Source organism: Epinephelus fuscoguttatus, linkage group LG6, assembly GCF_011397635.1.
Source record: "Epinephelus fuscoguttatus linkage group LG6, E.fuscoguttatus.final_Chr_v1".
Lineage (NCBI taxonomy): Eukaryota > Metazoa > Chordata > Actinopteri > Perciformes > Serranidae > Epinephelus > Epinephelus fuscoguttatus.
In genome coordinates, this window is record NC_064757.1 from 24,797,918 (window position 1) to 24,816,463 (window position 18,546).

Sequence of the window (18,546 nt, forward strand, 5' to 3'; positions counted from 1 at the left end):
AATAACTAACACTGAAGCAGGCTAAGGACTTCTGGCACAAATTCAAATACTTTCAAGGTGCAAAGAGAAGGATAGAAGTCTAAAGAGGTTGAAATTCCAGCAACCAAAACACATTGGTCTTGCAATATAGTTGCCCTATTAACTACAACTGTTGCAGCAGTTGATTAGCATTACATCTTGAGTCACAAGTCACATTCTGTATCTGCTATGTAAGAGCTGATAGCAAATTCTTTAGTATAACAACCTGGTCTGACTCCGAAGTCATCGAATACCAACACTTGGTCAGTGACTTCCAGCGTCAGACACCGACAAAAAGTCCTTTCATGACAGCATGATACGCAGCTGGTCCTTGTTATTCTGTAATGGTGCACTTCGGTGTCAGGGGGAAACATGGCTGGGCAACAGTGTAAGTCAACGGGGTGAAAGTCTGAGTAGGGAGGGGCGAGAAAGGTGGTGGATGGGTCCAACAACCACAGACTTTCACCCGCGAGGCCAGTGTTTGCTTCCTATGTGAATGTAAAGCTGAACCCTGTTCTTTTTTCCTAAACCCAACCTCGTGTGTGTTGGCCTGATGTAATCATGTGCATTTGTAGGAAAGAGACGTCAATTTGCAGTGTTGTACTGACATAATACGTTTATTGTGAAAGAGACTGAATGCAAATAGTAAATTTCCTGTGACAGCAGAAGTGTACTTTCAAAGAAGACAATGCATGCAACAGGCTGAAGTTGACATGGTGTCCCAGAACGTCAGCAACTGTGTTGAAAATCCATGACGAAACGCCAATATGTGACGAAGTCGAAATGAGAATGTGTTTGGTGCAACATTAATGCATTAACTCACACTCTCTAGCAGTTAATGTTGCCATGACAACAGTGTTAGCAATGGGGAAATAAGTCATATTAAAACTACATTCATGTAGGGATAGGATTGCTGTGAATAATCTCCAACTACTGTATATTCAACATCACGAACACTTTTTTGATCACTAGAAAAGTTGTTTCAAAATAGAAACGTTTTGCTTCATAACACAGGGTATAGGCTAGGTCCAGATTAATTTGCTGTTTTGTCTGGGTGCAGACCTTGGTCCAAACTTTGAGAAGCCCTTAGAGGTGGGCGGCTTGATACAGAAATATCTATACTATTGATATCACGTTTTCATTTTGAAGATTGATCCTGGCGTCAATTGGATTGATATTGGATTTATTTTCTGTCTTCTGCATCGTACCTTTTTGTTATTCAAGAGTAAAGCTGTCTGTGCAAACAATGCTATCGTTAACACATCTAGTGCTATTTACTTCTCCACTGCGTTTGTGTTGTCTGCACTTACACAACATATGTGTCTTTATTATTTATCTCATAAATCGTGACACGCTACATTACCCCACATAAAATTACATAAGCCTCTTTTAATAATAAAAAGTATCATATCAGTATCATTACTTCGTATTGGATCAAAACTAAATTCTGTGGTGTCATCCACCCTTGGAAGCCGTGGTGTAGAGTTTACAGTGTTGTGCTAAATTCCCTTTTTAGACAGAGATGGGGACAAATTATTGCTGCCCTGATGAATTCAGAGTCTTGACACCTCATAAACCTTCATGGTGGACTTTCCAGTTTATATTTTATCTCCTCGTCTGAAATTGTAGCGCTGTGTCAGCACCAACGCAGGCCTTTGTGTTTTTGAATACAGTGTTTTTTGGTTAACACATGGTCAGAGGACAAGCAGATAGATCAGAACAATCAGTGCAGACAAAAGAGTGGATACTGGCTGATTAACTGTGACACTCAACTGTATCACACTACTCTGTGTAAGAGTTTTTTTGGTGTATGCGTATGTACTAAATGCTTTTTAGCAAAAAAGGGAGATTTTGTTTACAGATTAGGTGGAAATATGCAAATTTAACAACTATTATCACCCCAATCTTTAAAGGATTAGTCTTGGTGAACTTGAGTTGAACTTAATTCATGTCTGTATTTGGAACTTCACCATTCTATCATCTTAACTCAAGGCAACACTGCCCATCTCTAACCTCGAAAACAAAAAGTTGTTAAGAAACATCTTGGGTAGCAATGTGGCTCACCGTTGCCTGAGGAGCATTTGCATTGCATACATAAAAACTTATTGTCCTGAAAACTTTTTTTTTCTATTAATTTCAATCTGGTCCCATTTCAGTTTCTTTTCCCAGGAAAGATATGCCGTCACATTGCCCGAAAAACTTGTCAGTTGCATCACAGCTTCAGTGCTCCAAGGCAGTGCAGCCCGAGGGGTTATTGCCAATGTGTTGCATTAATTACAAAGCAAGTTCTTGGTGTCCATGCAAATTCTACTGTGTACTTTGTGCTGTTTCCCATTTGCTGCCTTTGTTAGTAAGTATGTCAACCAGCAGTGTGATATAAATACATGTGATTATGAATGTTGGAAATAAGAACTAAAGGTTCAGTGTGTAAGATTTAGGGGGATATAATGGCAGAAATAGATTATAATATAATAAGTATCCTTTCTTTAGTGTATTATCACCTGGAAATAAGGATAATTTTGTTTTCATTACCTTAGAATGAGCAGTTTATATCTGGTTCTCATCTACATAGATTGCCATGTTGCACCGCCATTTTACAGTGGCCCAGAATGTACAAACTAAACACTGGCTCCAGATTTTTATTTATTTTTTTACCCTTTGAAACCTGGAGCAACATAATTTTTCTTGTGCTGCTTTCAGTTGCCTTTAGCAGGTATTTAAATCTTTAAACCCTGAGCAAATTGGTGTGATTTCTTTCAAAAACATGGGAAAAAGAAATGAGCAACATGCTAAGAAATGTTCCACAAATAAAAAAAAATTAGAAAATGATTTTAAAACAAAAACTAGGGAAAAATAGCCAGGGAGGATTTATATTTATGATTATTATTATTATTACATATTATGGTACAGAATTATTGTAATTTTAAGCACTTTTTTTCAGGTCATTTTCTTTTCTTTTTTTTTGGTTTAAGTTTTTTCTCAAATTTTCTTCTTTTTAATTTTCTCTTTTTACAAATTTCTTGCCAATTTTGGGGTCACTTCTTCTATTGTTCATTGCCTTTTTTTCCACATGCTTTTGAAAGAAAGACATCAAGCCAATTTGCTCAGGTTTCAAAGGATTAATGTGAAACTGCTTAAATCACCAGGTCTGTTTGTTTTATATTGTGTTCACGCCAAATTTGCAAATTTGTCACTGAAATTCAGATTTTTCAAATCAGGTAAGTGTATGACGTAAAATTGTGCTACTTGCTTCATTTGTGCCCCTCGATTCATGTGTTTAGCGTCATTCATGTGGTGTCCATAGTGTCTTTCTCACCGCCCGGCAGGAATTTGCATCTAATCGCGTCTTTACATTGACTTCACATGTAATTCACTTGGGCAAATTGTTTTATTTGCACCTGGTGTAAACACAGCATTAAAGAGGAGGAGATCTCTTTGCATGATTCCAACACGTTGTCACTCCGACCTCGTCACATATCGACATTTGGTCATTTGGTCCAATATGACTGGAAAGGTACCCCGGGTGTGTTAGTTGTTGGCGTTCTGGTACGTCGTGTCAAGTTCTGCCTGTTACATGCATTGTCTTCTTTCAAAATACACTTCCGTTTTCACAGGAAATTTACCGTTTACATACAGTCTCTTTCAAAATAAATGTGCTACACGAATTAACGTTTTTTTTTTTTTTTTTTTCCTTCAACAATTAACGCTCGTGGTTGGGTTTAGGGAAAAAGAACAGGGTTTGGCTTTAGAATGTTACGGGACGTAATCACTGCTCTCCTGGGTGAAGGTTGGTGTTTGTAGGACCCAAATCTTTTTCTTAGGGGGTGTTGGTGGCTTAGTGGATAGAGCAGGCGCCCCATGTACAAGGCTATTGCCACAGTGGCCCAGGTTCGACTCCAGCCTGTGGCCCTTTGCTGCACGTCACTCCCTCTCTTTCTCCCCCTTTCATACTTGTCTGTCCTATTGATTAAAGGCTAAAATGCCCTAAAAAATATCTTTTTTTTTCTTAGTTCAGTTCTTGGCCTTAGCATTGCCTCATGCCACCCTTTTCTTTCTGTCTGCACTTTACATTATAATAAAAAGAACCATCAATTTAAAATAGATACATATATTCTGTAGGCAGGTTAATATAATGAACCTTGATTATTTTTACTTGTGGTACTTAATTTGCTTCCCTTCTTGTTGTGCAGGTCATCTCACAATAATCTCCATTACTGTTGACTTTGGCAGCGGGCCCCACCTTTCTACCACCTTGCTGACACAAGACTTAATTAACTTCACCTTCATCAGTCTCCTCTTAGTTTTTTTTCTTTCCTTTCTTTCCAGTCCGCTGAATTTCACCTTCCTCCACCTCTTTCACCTCCATTTCTCACTTTTCGTCCCCACACACACAGTCTGTCTCTTTGCAGGCACGTTTTAAAAGTATTTGGTTTATAATAAATATATTAATCAGTGTAGAATAGAAGCTACAGCTGTGGCTTTAAGTGCTGCATGATTTATGAGGTACAAACTTCACAGCCACCGTCATGCTTTGAGATCTCATTATGTGCTATCTCCTTCAGCCTTTACACCTACTTTTTTACCTCAGATTCTATAGAAAATGTGTCAATTAAGTAGATTTGCTGCAGCGTGTTTGCCACTCTTTACTGGACATGTTTCTGTGTGAGTAACACCGCACATTGTGTCTAATTGATCAGATTCTTTCATGTGTTAAGAACACTTCAAACAGCAAAATAAAATATGACACCTCTACGTAGGGACGTGATAACAAAGTCACAGTGGCTTGTACTGTAGGTTATATACAATAAAGCTGCTCTTTGCATAAATGTGTGCACATTTGCTCATTGTTTTTCACGATTGTAAATAATCCATAGCTAATGTGTTTTTATCATAAAGCAATACATGGCAAACATCAAACGCAGCCATACCAAGATGCTATTTTCCACATATAAAATGTCATTTTTCATGTAAGATATAGGCATAACGAATAGGCCAAGCTTATTCCTCTTTCAAGATAAGAGCCTCTATATGGTCGTGGAAATTAACAGTACAAAGCTCCTCCTCCACATGATACACTGCAACAAGCTTATGTTAAAAGCTGGTCATAGATATTTCAGTATAGTTTCCCTCCAGTGTTACTAAATGGGATTAAAAACATTGTTTTTCATAAATACTTATAATAAAATAATTTGTTATTCTCTTTCTGCTTTCTCTCTTCCACAGGGAGGCCAAATGAGAGGGTCAGTCAGAGAGCAGCGTCCCTGAAGCTGGTAGAGATTCAGGACACTTCAGCCCAGTGGATGAAATGTTCTCTGGATGAAGGTCAGGCTCTCTTTATTTGAAGCACTGCTTTCCTAAAGATGCATCATGCAGCTCTGATTCATTCACACATGTGATGCTTTGTAGTGAATGACTGATTATTGTGGTATATTCTGTACTGATCGATCGGCTGGTGACCATAGTCAGCTGGTTTTCAGCTTGATCGGCCGTGACTGGTGACCAGCTGGTCAGTCTCAAAGAAAGCTGAATTTACCCCAGTCAGATTTACATGAATACACTGCACGATGGTTCACGTCACGCCCACAGTGGTATACATACATAGACTGTTGTCACAGTTGCTGCAACCCATTCTCATTCCCAGGTTGTCAGATACCCTTTGTCACACCCGCTCTTAGCAACTTTATTTCTAAAAAGCTAGGCAGTCATTATAATTTATATGAGAGGAAACACATCCCAATGTCCAGATATGCTCAAAATGCAAACATACATCCAAACATACCATGAATGCACCGTGAGAGCTAGAATGAAGCAAAACAAAAACAAAATATTACATTTCTTCCTTAGCATAACAAACTTTAGAAACATTAGGCTAACAGCAATGTAGCATTTTTTCTAGCGCACACATGACGTTATGGGATGCCGTGTGAAGTTCTGCCTGTTACATGCATTGTCTTCTTTAAAAATACACTTCTGTTGTCACAGGAAATTTAACATTTAAATAGTCTCTTTCAAAATAAAAGCACTATGTAAGTACCGCAAATTGCCATTTTTTTTTTCCTTCACCAACAAATGCACGTGGTTAGGTTCAGGAAAAAAGAACACCGTTTGGCTTTAGAATCTTACGGGACATGAACACCGCTCTCTCGCGTGAAAGTCCATCCACTACCACTCCCTTCTGCCCCACTTGGATTTTCGCCTTAATTTTTGTTCTTGTCCCACCACGTTTCCCTCTGACACCACCGCGCGCCATTAAACTAGAACAGCAGCCAGCCACATATCATGCTGACGTTAAAGGACGCCTGTTTACATTGATTTCTGACGCAGCAGGTCACTGCCCAAGCGTCAGATTTCAACAACTTCAGAGTGAGACCAGGCTCATCCGCCAGGTGCTAAGCCTTTACTCTTGTTATGAAGATGTATTTACCCTGTACACAACATTTGTTCGGTTTTTCTCCTACTACCAGCAACAAACCGTTTCAAAATTTTATTTATTTATTTTTTTTGTTAACCTTTACTTACTTACCAGAAGAACCTCTTGAGATTAAAAATCTCTTTTTCAGGAATGTCCTGGCCAAGACAGGCAGCAACATAAGTTACAGACAGACAACATAGAACGGAAATACAAAACAAAAAATGATACAGCTCCAAAACAAGCAATATAAAACACAAAATAAGATGACTGCAAAGAAAAGCCAAAACGTAGGCTGTATAAATATACCAGAAATGAACCATAAAAATACAAAGACGGCAACTACACATGATTACAAAGACCAGCTAAGATACATCGTGACACTGGCATATAGAAGATTGGGTACAAAAATCTTGCAACAGTGCTTTGAAATGGCCGAGAGGAACCAATGGGTGCAACTTTAAGTCCTTCTGCAGAAGATTCCACATATAAGGAGCTGCATATGTTACCGGCCTCAGACCTAGGGGAATCTGGGCAGGTACAAGGCCCACAGGCTAGATAGCACTGTGGGTTGGAAAGACGTGGAGATGCAGAAATTATGTCTTTCTCAAGCGCTGGATGTTTATTTTTCTTTTCAAAAAGTAATTCAATAACAATGCCAACAGAGAGGCCTAGCACACACTAGGACACTGGACAATTAATAAAACATACAATTATAAAATACACTATAATTATATATATCTACGAGATCATAAACTGTAACTTTAGCCATTATATGGACTATACAATATAGAAATGGTCTATAAATATACTGAATACAATAAACAAACCAATATGTAAAGCATTGGTATATATCAGATAAAATACAAAACCCATTAATAACATATTGTGAAATAGATACCAGTCTTACTGTATAATATATCAAATACACATCAACAATTGGCACTATAGATCATATTACATCTTGAAACAATTGCTATCGCACATTCAAGTATGTAGACATAGGCTACATGGCTATCTTGCTATCTGTTAGATTATTCCTTTAAAGAGAACACATAGAACAGATTAGAGGCTACATTGGATTACTTCTATGAAATACATTACAATACCAACAACATTTTCATAGATCAAATACCAAGAATACTATATTAAGATTTAAACTGTTCATGTGACTGTGTGATAATCAATCACCAACACATCGGTCTGCCATTAGCGTGCGTGTTTACAGGCACGCACACATCCACTGATGGCGGCTTAACCTCCATAGAACATTGACAGGCTCTGGCTAACAAAACATACACTGAACGGAGCACCCACCGGCAAAACAAAATGATACAAAGTACAGAGACACTTCATAGACATTACATACACTTAAACATACTGATGTTCAATCGACACTACACTGTTTACAGTCCGTACAGAAAGACGAGAGAACGGAACCTTCACTGATGGTGACAGGCTAACTTCAATTAGCTTCTGCTAGCTTGCTAACTAAAGCTGCTAGCAAATACATATAAACACATCATAATAACCTTTCTACACAAAACATGACAACATACATCACATAGGCAACGAACTGGTGATATACTCTTTTGATACAGAGATCGGAAAGGTTTAAAAATATACCTGTAGGTTGGAAAGAAGTGGAGATGCAGAAATTATGTCTTTCTCAAGCGCTGGATGTTTATTTCTAAGCGCTTGAGCTACCGTCTCCATGGCAACCCACTATGCAGCAGTGCAACAGCGCCATCTACCGGTGTGAAGTGAAATACATGGAAATATAATCTGAAAACTAATAAAATAAAATGAAAAATAGAAGGTGGTAACTATTTCTTTGTTGTTGTTTTTTTAATTCAACTAATATAAGGCCATTTTCTCTACCCATACATAAATGTTCACTTGTAATAGAGTGTGCCAGTAAACCCGGTACTCCATTAGCGCTTTTAGCACTTCCGGTTCTCTCGTCTAAAAGTCAATACGTTTTTTGAATGGGATTTTGGTAAAATGCCTCAAATAAGGCCTGTGGTAAACAAAAGCTGAAGTGAGTTTCAGGTTTTGTTCTACGACATAAAACACGTCAGTAAATACCCTACTTGTGAATTTTGAAGCTTTTACGTGTCGTAAAAAAGGCGATTGCTAACAAGTTGCTCAATACGACTACAAACCCTGTCACGGACAGTAAACGTCATCGCCCCCGAACAGGCGAGAGTGCTGGCAGTCCGCCATTACAGCTTCTTATTTAGCTTAAACAGTCCAATTTCCCCATTATACAATGTTTTTAAAATAAAGCGGCCGAAATCAGTTGAAAGCTTAGTGGCGGTGACGTCAAGAGTAATGCGACCATGGAGTAGTCATGTAGTCCGTTAAAGACTAACGTTAGCTTTTTACTTCTGGCGATCGCATTTAAGCTTCAAATGCGGTATGAAAGGTGTTCATATGTGAAGATTATCTCACTGAACAAAACCTGTAAGTATCATAAACTTGTGTTAGCCACAGAGCTTATTTTCTGACATAATCCAAAACGCAATGCAAAAATCACATTCACTTTCTCTTCCGGGAACCAGCGCGATGCTAAACTTCCGGGTTTTGACGTTAGCCCTAGCACACTCTATAAGAGCAGCACCTTTACAATCTAACTTCCTGGCTTTTCCCTTTCAAAATAAGAGCAATTTATCTAATACAATAAAAGCAAATTGTACTCTACAATTGAGTATGGCAAAGGTCATTTACATTTACTCTCCATAATAGGCCATTCTTCTTCTCTGGTATGTAATTTATTTATTTATTTATTGGAGCATATATAGATCTTTTCCACTTGTTCTCTTTTGGGAAAATAGGAACTGTCATATGTTGTGGAATACCACAGTTCATTTTTAGTTGAATTTTTCATTTTATAAAAAACTAAAATACAATTGAGTTTTTATTCAAGAAAAATAACAAAAAAAAATGTGTATGCTGTCAATTGTAGTTATTAGAAAACAAACACATTAATTAAAGAACAGAAATTTTTATCATCAAAAAATCTTTTGTAATTGACAAAGAAAATTGCAATCAGAGCATCTTTGGTGTATTACAAGGGGAAGCACATAACTAACCTAGTTTCCTGAGAAACAACCTTTGAGGTAAATTTGTGCTCCACCCTGATTTAGTGCGAATCAGCAGTGCAGCTACCCAGCCTTCATGATTCCCGAATTCCAAAGCAGCACTTGCTTTTCCACCTTGTTAAAAGGGTTCTCCGATGCACAGCGTTTCTCTGATAACCAACACTCTCCTCTTCCTTCAGGCGGAGAGAGAGAGAGGCAGGCAAACATCCAAATGTTTTCCTCCGTCAAAGGTAATGAAAGAAGCCCCAAATTCTTTGATCACACGGCAAGGGCATCAAGCCTGCGTTAGATTTCTGAAATATCTCAGATGCTCAAAGCCTTATCTGTTTGCGCACACACATAAACACGCATGTGCGCACATTCTTTTGGGGCTCACAAATGTGCATGTAAATAAATCTAGCACATAAACACACAGGCATTGAGAGGCAGAGACACTTTCAGTGCTGTCAGAAGCAGAAACAACATCTCAGACTGCAGAGATAAGTAGGCAAGGCAGGGTTGATTTCTATCACTTTTCCAAATGATGTTGACACCAACAAAAAGCCGCCTGTCTTGCCTTTTCCTTTTATCCTCCAACACCACCTTTATCCTTTTCTCTCACTTATCTTCTAGGTTAAGAATCTTCCAGTGGCGTATTTCATCTTCCTGTTTGGGCGCCCCATTTTCCTCTAATTTTGAAGCAAACTCTGCTGCAAAACTCTGACGCTCACTGACATTTTGTGTGAATAACAAAAACACAATTTGGGAGATAACGTGGAGTATTTGCAATTCGTTACGTTTTTGTTTTCATTTGGAGTTGCCTTTTGGTTTTTCAGGGGGTTTTGTTAGAAGGCTGTATAAACTATCGGCGAGACTTGCCCTGTCTTCTTCTCTGTTGATTCTTTTTGAATTGATCTGTTTTCCTTTCTCCAAATCCCCTCTCTATCAGCGGGGTACCTTTCAAGCACACTGAGCAGCAGCAGCATGTTTGGGGCTAGAATGGTGTGGGGTGGTGGATGGACCCTACAACTATCTCACAGTGGAAGAAAAAATATGTGAAGAGAGATGAAATGCTGTGGGTATAATTTAGTTTAATTATTTATGTCTAATACCACTACAATATTACTGCAACCTTAAAGGATTAGTTTTACATTTTGGGAAATACACATATTCACTTTAGAGGAGAGTTGGATCAGAAGAATAATACCACTCTTACATAGTTGAAGATTTCGAGGACGATTCAGAGAACATGTCCCTCTCAGTATTTAAAAACATGAATTTGTCCCCCCCAATAAAAATCATGAAAGTAGCAGATTTTTGACAAAATTAATAACACAAACACTATAAATTCAGGCAGAAAAGGCGCAAATTTGTGCTTAAGAATTCACAAGAACGCAGGAAGTAAAGTGTTTAATGCTCTAAATTTTCTGGCGGAGGATCTCCAAACCCCATTTCATATAAGTCTTCCATAAAGACTGTGTATAATAAATGACGTAGCTGCCACGACGTTACCCATTGGTTTGTGAACCCCTGTTTTGAAGCCTTGAGTTTGGCATTTTGGCTGTCACCATCTTAGTTTTTTGGAGCCAGAAAGGACCATATTTGGACGAGAGTGGAGCTGTGGAGGAGTGAGGGGTGGATCTGACTCATAGAGAGTGGCAATGCCTCGCAGGCAGCATGGCTGTCACTCAAGCAGTCCTTCCCTTGAATATGCATAACTTTAATTGGGAAAATTAGCTATAGAGACTAAAACTGTTTTTTTTGTTTTGTTTTGTTTTTTGTTTTTTTTGTTTTTTTTTACCAGGCTGTAAACAGGTTTACTTCTGCTGTGAAGTTGGGCATTTTAACATGGAGGTCTATGGGGATTGACTTGCTTCAGGAACCAGCCTCAAGTGACCTGCAGTGCGCCCTTACACTCTCACATCAGAAGCTACAGAAACAGGGTAAGACAGTTAGCCTTACCCTTCTGTGGGGCATTTGCATGTTCTTCCTGTGTTAGCGTGGGTTTTCTCCAGGTACTCCAGCTTCCTCCCACAGTCCAAAGACAGGTTAGGTAAATTGGTGACTCTAAATTGGCCGTAGGTGTGAATGTGAGTGTGAATGGTTGTCTGTCTCTATGTGTCAGCCCTGTGATAGTCTGGTGGCCTGTCCAGGGTGTACCCCACCTCTTGCCCAATGTCAGCTGGGATCAGCTCCAGCCCCCTGCAACCCCAGATAGTGTTTATGGAAAATGAATAAGAGATGAATAAAGGAACTAAGAAATGAGAAACTTCCAATTTGTGGTTTTGCAGAGGGCTGGTGTGACTTCCTTCTGGAGTCCCCTCTGGTTGCCTGGCAAGAAATAATAGGGCACACACAACCCCCTGCATGATAGCAAATTGTCTTTTTTACACTTCAACTTTTGTAAAACTTAAAAAAGCAGATTTTGTGACCTTTGAACAGAGTCAGACGGATTCTAATCTTTATACTAAACTACGCTAACAAGCTGCTGTCTGTAACTTTATTCAGACATATATCCAAGTGATATTCATCTTTTAATCCAACTCATAGCAAGTAAGTGAATGCGTATTTAACACTTTGTAAAACTTTTCATTAAGATGTAGCTGCTAAGTCTGATTTGATGTTAGCTGAAGTACAAGAACCTTCAACAACCGAATGAACTTCCTGGAAAAACATACTTTTTAAAAAGATTTAGAGGTGGATTATTCACTTTGAGGTAATGTCTGAAAGTCACAATCTGTAATCGTCATCGTAGCTCACCAAGAAGTCAAAGACTCCTCCTTTCTCTCCTCTCGGACATGAAAAAAGAAGGAGAAAGATGTTGAAAAATGAACCCATTAACTCAACAGCACATTACCCGCATCACACTGTCTGGACGAGGGGGAGAGAAAGGGACGGCGGAGGGATGGTGGGAAATATTTACGGGGAAGAAGCCGAAAGGCAATACTGTAAATCTGGAATAAAAACTGTGTAGTGAAAGAGGGTGGGGGAGTTACAGAGAGAGATGGATGAGAGAGGGCAGAGGAAAGGGAAAGTAGAGGAGAGGGAGAGAGATGGATGGAGGAGAGTGTGTTATGAAAGGTGGTAGAGGACAAGAAGGAACGGTTGATGTGGACGTATAATGGCTGATGCTCAAATTTTAGTGGAAGGCTACAGATCAGTGGGCTGGTTGTAAGGGTTTGGGATTTGATCCCCTGTCGAGTCATTTCAGAGTCTTAAAATCTGGGACTCTCTGGTCGGCACACAGTGTTAAAGGAGGTGTTAAAGGAGAGCTAAGCCTCTGTGAGACACTGACGTCCTGTCCAGAGGGCTGCTTCACGCCACTGAAACAGGAAATAAGATTCTGGATCGTGACGCAACGTGGCTTGAATAAAGCATACATGTTCTGGAAAACACTGTGCAGGGACTCGTGATGAATGGTTTCCTTTAAATGGCCATGAAATCAGGATGACGGAGGAAGGAGGGAGTTGAGTGGGAGTTGGCGAGGGGGAAAAAGGGATGGAGCTGTGTAGGCGGAAGTAAGGACAGATAGGAGGAGAAGAGCGTGGTGAGGGAGAGAGGGAGAAAAGGAGTTGAAGGTGGGAAGATAGAGAAAAGACAGCAGAGAAAACAGTGGAGAAAGTCGTGGAGGGGAGAGGAGGAAAAAGAGACGACAGAGGGAGAGAGTGGAGGTGGTGGAGAGAAAAACTGCCTGTGTATCTGTGCATGAGAGAAAGGGAGAGGAGAATACAGAGCTGTAGCCTTGCTCCAGGCACCACATTTCTGTCAGCAATGGCATCTTTATCTGCCAAATGCACTTTTGATGCCTTACCACATATGTTGCTGTAAATTACTTTTAAGACCCATATTAAAGGGACTGAGATGGGGGCCGGAGTGCCGTGATTTCGCCCTGGGTCTTTTTTAATGGACGAGAGAAAGAGGAAGATTTCTGGCACCAGTTTGTCTTGGGTGTGTTACTTACTCTGATCACTGTTTTCTTCACCTTCTGTCCTGTTTCCTTACATTCTTTTCTTTCATCCGCCCATTTATCCTCCCCCTTCCCTTTTGTATTTTTTGTCTTCTGTTACATACATTTACTCATGTTCCCGATTCCCACCCTCCTTTTCTCCTTCTATTTATGCAACTTATGTATCCCTCCTCCCCTTGCTCTACATGTTTTTGCAGTTACTGGTGTTATGGCTGGTAAAAGGAGAAAGGGGTCCTTAGCCCTGTCAAGAACAAGAGAGCAGAGGATAGCCTAGAGTATGTGGTTTTATTCTGACTGTATTTTCTTTATCTTGAATAGACCAACCTCTGTACAGACACATTAATATTCAGAATAATACCTTTATGGCACATTTCAAAACAAAGTCTTAAATTGCTTTACAGTAAAAACAAAAACATAGTTAATTAAACTCAAAGCAGCATGGTCGTATAGTGGTTAGCATTGTCATCTCACAGCAAGAGGGTTCACAGTTCGAATCCAGGGTGGAGGGTTCGAAACCTGGGTGCAGAGCTTTTTGTGGGTACTCCGGCTTCCTCCCACAGTCCAAAGACATGCAGGTTAGGAAAACTGGTGACTCTAAAACTGGCCATAGGTGTGAATGTGAGTGTGAATGGTTGTCTGTCTCCCTGTCCAGGGTGTACCCTGCCTCTTGCCCAATGTCAGCTGGGATAAAGATAAAATTATTTTACAACAAATACCACCAGTTAAAAAAAGCTGTAAGATAAAAGTAGGTTTTAAGAAGAGATTTAGCTCCACTGCTGAGGGGCCCAAGATAACAAAAGCCTGGTCACCTTTAGTGACATGTCAATATTTTAGAAGCATTAGCAGGGCCATGCCAGAGGATATCAAGCAGCAATCAGGCTTATAGTAGTACTAGATTACAGATATATGTAAGCAGAAGCTGGACCACTCAAGGATTTAAGAAACAGAAATGTAATAAAATCAGTTCTAAAAACTTGCCAGGTTACCAGTGAAGGGAAGCAATGAATGGTGTGATGTGGTTGTTTTTCCTATGATGTGTTAAGAGCCTGGCAAGTTTCTTGTATAAGGGACATTCTTTGGATGTTTTGCCTGCTGATACCAGAGTGTGTGTGTTGTAATAAGCATGTCTGGAGGTCATGAAAGCATGGATAACTTTTTCTAGATCTGCAGATGAACCAGATGACTTGAGCTTGGTTAAATGTCTCAGCTGGAAAATTCAGGACCGCACCACTTTAGTCACCTGTACATCAAGTGAAAACTCTGAGTCAAATACTACACCTAGGTTATAGGCCTCTGTTTGAATATTACTACATAAGGCACCCAGTCTAGATGAGATATTGTGGGCGAGGGGGTGATTATAATTATTTCTGATTTGGAACCATTCCCCTCCAGGAAATTTGTGGACATCTGATTTCTTAATTTCTGTCAGGCAGGATACATTAGTAGTATCAGACTATATCGGGGCATAAAGTTGCATGTCATCTGCATAGTATTAAAATCAGTATTAGTTTATATGCATGATTTACCCCAGAGTAGCATATACAGTAAATAGGAGGGGACCTAGGATATATCCCTGGGGAACCCCACAAAAGAGAGGAGCATAAGAGGAGTTAAGACTTATGTTAGCGGCAACCTGTAAGTCATTGATGAATAGTGATGTAGAAATAAGAGCCTTGATTTTTTTTTTTTAACCTTTTTTGAAGTACACCAACCACAGCTACATAAACAACACCTTAACTGAGCTTGTTAAAGATACAGATTAGTGATAAATTAAAACATAAACCTGAATAAATGAGTGGATAAACATAACAAACGCAGATGCTTCCACACAGGTGCAATGGTACAATAACATTCAGTCATGTTCTGTGACATGTATAAGAAGCTGAGCTGGCACAGTTGATTCAGATTTTACATCAAGAGGAAAAAAATCTAAGTGACCTTGAAAGAGGATTCATTGTTGGGGCACGGATCGCAGGAGCTTCAGTCACAAAGACTGCTCAGCTGGCTAGTGTTTCAACAGGAACAGTGGCTAAAGTGACATCTACATTTAGATCTATGGGAAAGACAATTACATAGAGTGATATTTTGGCAGGGCTGAAATGCATAAACACCTTATTACAAAGATGATGCACATTTGAGAGTTAAATGGTGCAAAAACCTTAGGCATTGGTCTACAGAAAGGTGTAAAAAAAAGAAGTCATAGCCTATTGTCAGAAAAGTGATACGGTCAGATGATTTACCTGTGATGTACACCAAAAGAATGGTATAGGCCTGAATGCTTGACCCCGACAGTGAGGGGGTCCAGTGGCTCTGTTATGCAACAGGGGGCATTTTGTTGACATGGTTTGGGTCCACTTGTCCCCTTAGAGGGAAGGGTCACAGCAAATCAATACAAGGTTTTTGCATCAGCTCTATGCAGAGCCTAGGCACATGGCCTACGCTGTTGTGAGCATTTATACTTGTGTGGTGGTGTGTCTGTGTCACTCAAAACACACCCAAAACACACATTAGACATGGCTTAATAGAGGCAATTTCAAAGACAAGTACACAAATAGACATCAATATAACTTGCAGCATTCACATACAAAGCACTTGTCTTTATCTGGACACATTTTCCCCACAAATACAACATGCTAATGTTTTTAGCACAAGCCTATGGCTTTTTACAATGTGTAAATTAGCCTAGCGGCTAGCAGACTTTTCCTTTACTCATATGAAGCCAGGGACAATAGCAACACTTAACAAAATGTAATGTTACAAAATTCAGCTCCATTACAGCTCACCAGGTTCACCGACAAAACAACTGTCTTATACTAAACACATTTTCTAAACAAATATAACATGCTAACATTATTAGCACAAGCCTATGGCATTTTATATTGTAGAAATTAGCCTAGTGAATAGCAGATATTTTCTCTGCTTATGTGAAGCCAGGATAAATCACACACAAGACTTAAAATGCTGTCTTTGTGGAGGTTTTATTGTCTTCACAATTTATTATTTGTTATCTGTGAAATTAAAGTAAATAAAAGCTTTGTTTCCACTGAGGGAAATAGTTTCAGCTTACAGAAAGACACAGGAGGTCTGCGTCACCATGGCATGTAGTTGCATTTCTGGGGAGGTGCACGTCAGGCTATGGCGTTGAGTATGGCATAGGCTCTACATCGACACAGAGCTTACGCTGTAGGTACGGTGTCAATTCCATACAGGAGTATAAATCCCGCTTCAGACAGTGCTCCCCACCACCATCAACAAAACACCAAATGAGGGAACATCTTTTGGAAGAATGGTGTTCATCCCTCCAGTAGAGTTACAGAGACTTGCAGAGTTAACATCAAGACACAGTGAAGCTTATATGGTGACACGTGGTGGGCCAACACCTTACTAAGACATTTTATGTTGGTTTTTTCATTTAATTTGTCACCCATGTTATATAAAAGTTGGGGAATTACAGTACATTAAAATCTTTATTTATCTCCCAGCATATTTTTTTCGTACTTTTGTGTATGATCTGTTCCTCATTCAGCAGTAACACCATTGTTCTACTTGACAATACAAGCCACCACAACTTGTTTTTCAACAACTTTCTGTCATTCTTCGGGTCCATAATTGGTGCAATTTTAGTTGTGTCTGGAACTAATTTTAATTATGTGTGATAGATTGTGTTGAACTAATTAATATGACTGCTATCGTTTTTCCATTTTATTTCACATTTTAAAAAGGTAAATCAATTGTGCTATAAAAATTAACAGCCCCTGTAATCACTAGAAACACACCTGGCATGCTATTTGGCTAACAATCTAGTTATTTTAATCGGATTTTGCATTTGTGAGATACATAAGTGTTGGTTGTGTGTTTTAAAGATTGTCAGAGCAAGCTAATGGAAAAATTTGAGCCTCTCTGGCAAGTATGGGTTGGTTTGTATGTTCAAGGGTGCCATCGTAATTGCATTGAGTGGCTTCTCTCCTTCTGCAAACTGAACACTGCAGTCCGCAGACACAGCGACCGCACCGTGCTCCAGAGCTCCTTCAAAATGCAGCAGTTAAAGATAAAAAAAAAAGGAATCAGCACTAGAGATAAGTGGGAATGCATTTAATGCTCCACTGCTTTTATTGTGGATGTTAGGCCAATCTGAAACATTTCCTGTATTTATAGAAGCAAAGTCATTATACTATTCTTGTGCTGTGGCATCGCAATTTAACAGCAAGCCAAAGCTCATCTAACAGATGACGTAAAGTCACGACTCATCGTGGTCTTTAATAAGATTCCGAACTGTGCAGTGTGAAACTGCAAAGAAACACAATAATGCTCCCAATGTACTAATGAGTGATATTGCACATAATTGCAACACACTACTGTGGATTTCCTGAAAATGTAACGTCATCCACAGCTCTGTGCTGAACTCCACCAAATGCATGATTTTGGGAAAAAAAAGTGGACAACAGGTTGAGGGAGGTGAGAGGGGTTAGATGTGTAAGGCAGGAGTTTATTGGGGGTGTATTTATTCTTACATTTCACGACATATATAAGTTCAAACTGGTTGACTTTCTGTCAGCATTGGCGCTGAAATGTTCATGGCTGATTTAAAACAGCTGATGGCATATTGAGCCATCTTCAATCCATAAGATGCAGAATTTTAAAAAATGATTTATTAATAAGAAAGGTCAATATTGCATTAGCATTGATGTGTTTCACCAAACTACAGTCATATTTTTTAATTTAGAGTTAGAAAAACACTTCTGAGTGTGCAGTACCTCTTTAATTTTGTTAGTATTTACAAAATAAGCACATTATTTCATACTTAATATCAGGTCATTTTGAGGTAATAGTTCTCATATTTCAACAGATTCTTTTTTTGGCCACACTGCCATGTGAATCTCTTAGCTAAAAACGTATGCAGTATTACAATTTCCACTGTAACTTTCTTAGTAGGCAGGTAAATTGGCTATAGTAAAGATTTATACACAGATATAGTTTAAACTTAGAAATATCATAAGCATACATAGAAAGCTCAGATTCACTGAGGAAATGGCCTCTTTATTTTTTACAGTTAATAGGTAACTGCTGCT

At 39.2% G+C, this 18,546-nt stretch overlaps 1 long non-coding RNA gene across 1 annotated transcript in view; it reads left to right on the forward strand.

Annotated features, from left to right (window-relative positions):
- Window positions 1-5,269, forward strand: part of LOC125890318 (uncharacterized) — a 155,509-nt gene extending 150,240 nt beyond the window's left edge. The window contains exon 4 of the long non-coding RNA XR_007449541.1: window positions 5,242-5,269. This is a non-coding gene — a long non-coding RNA (uncharacterized LOC125890318). The remainder of the gene's footprint in view (window positions 1-5,241) is intronic.
- Window positions 5,270-18,546: the final 13,277 nt, after the last annotated feature.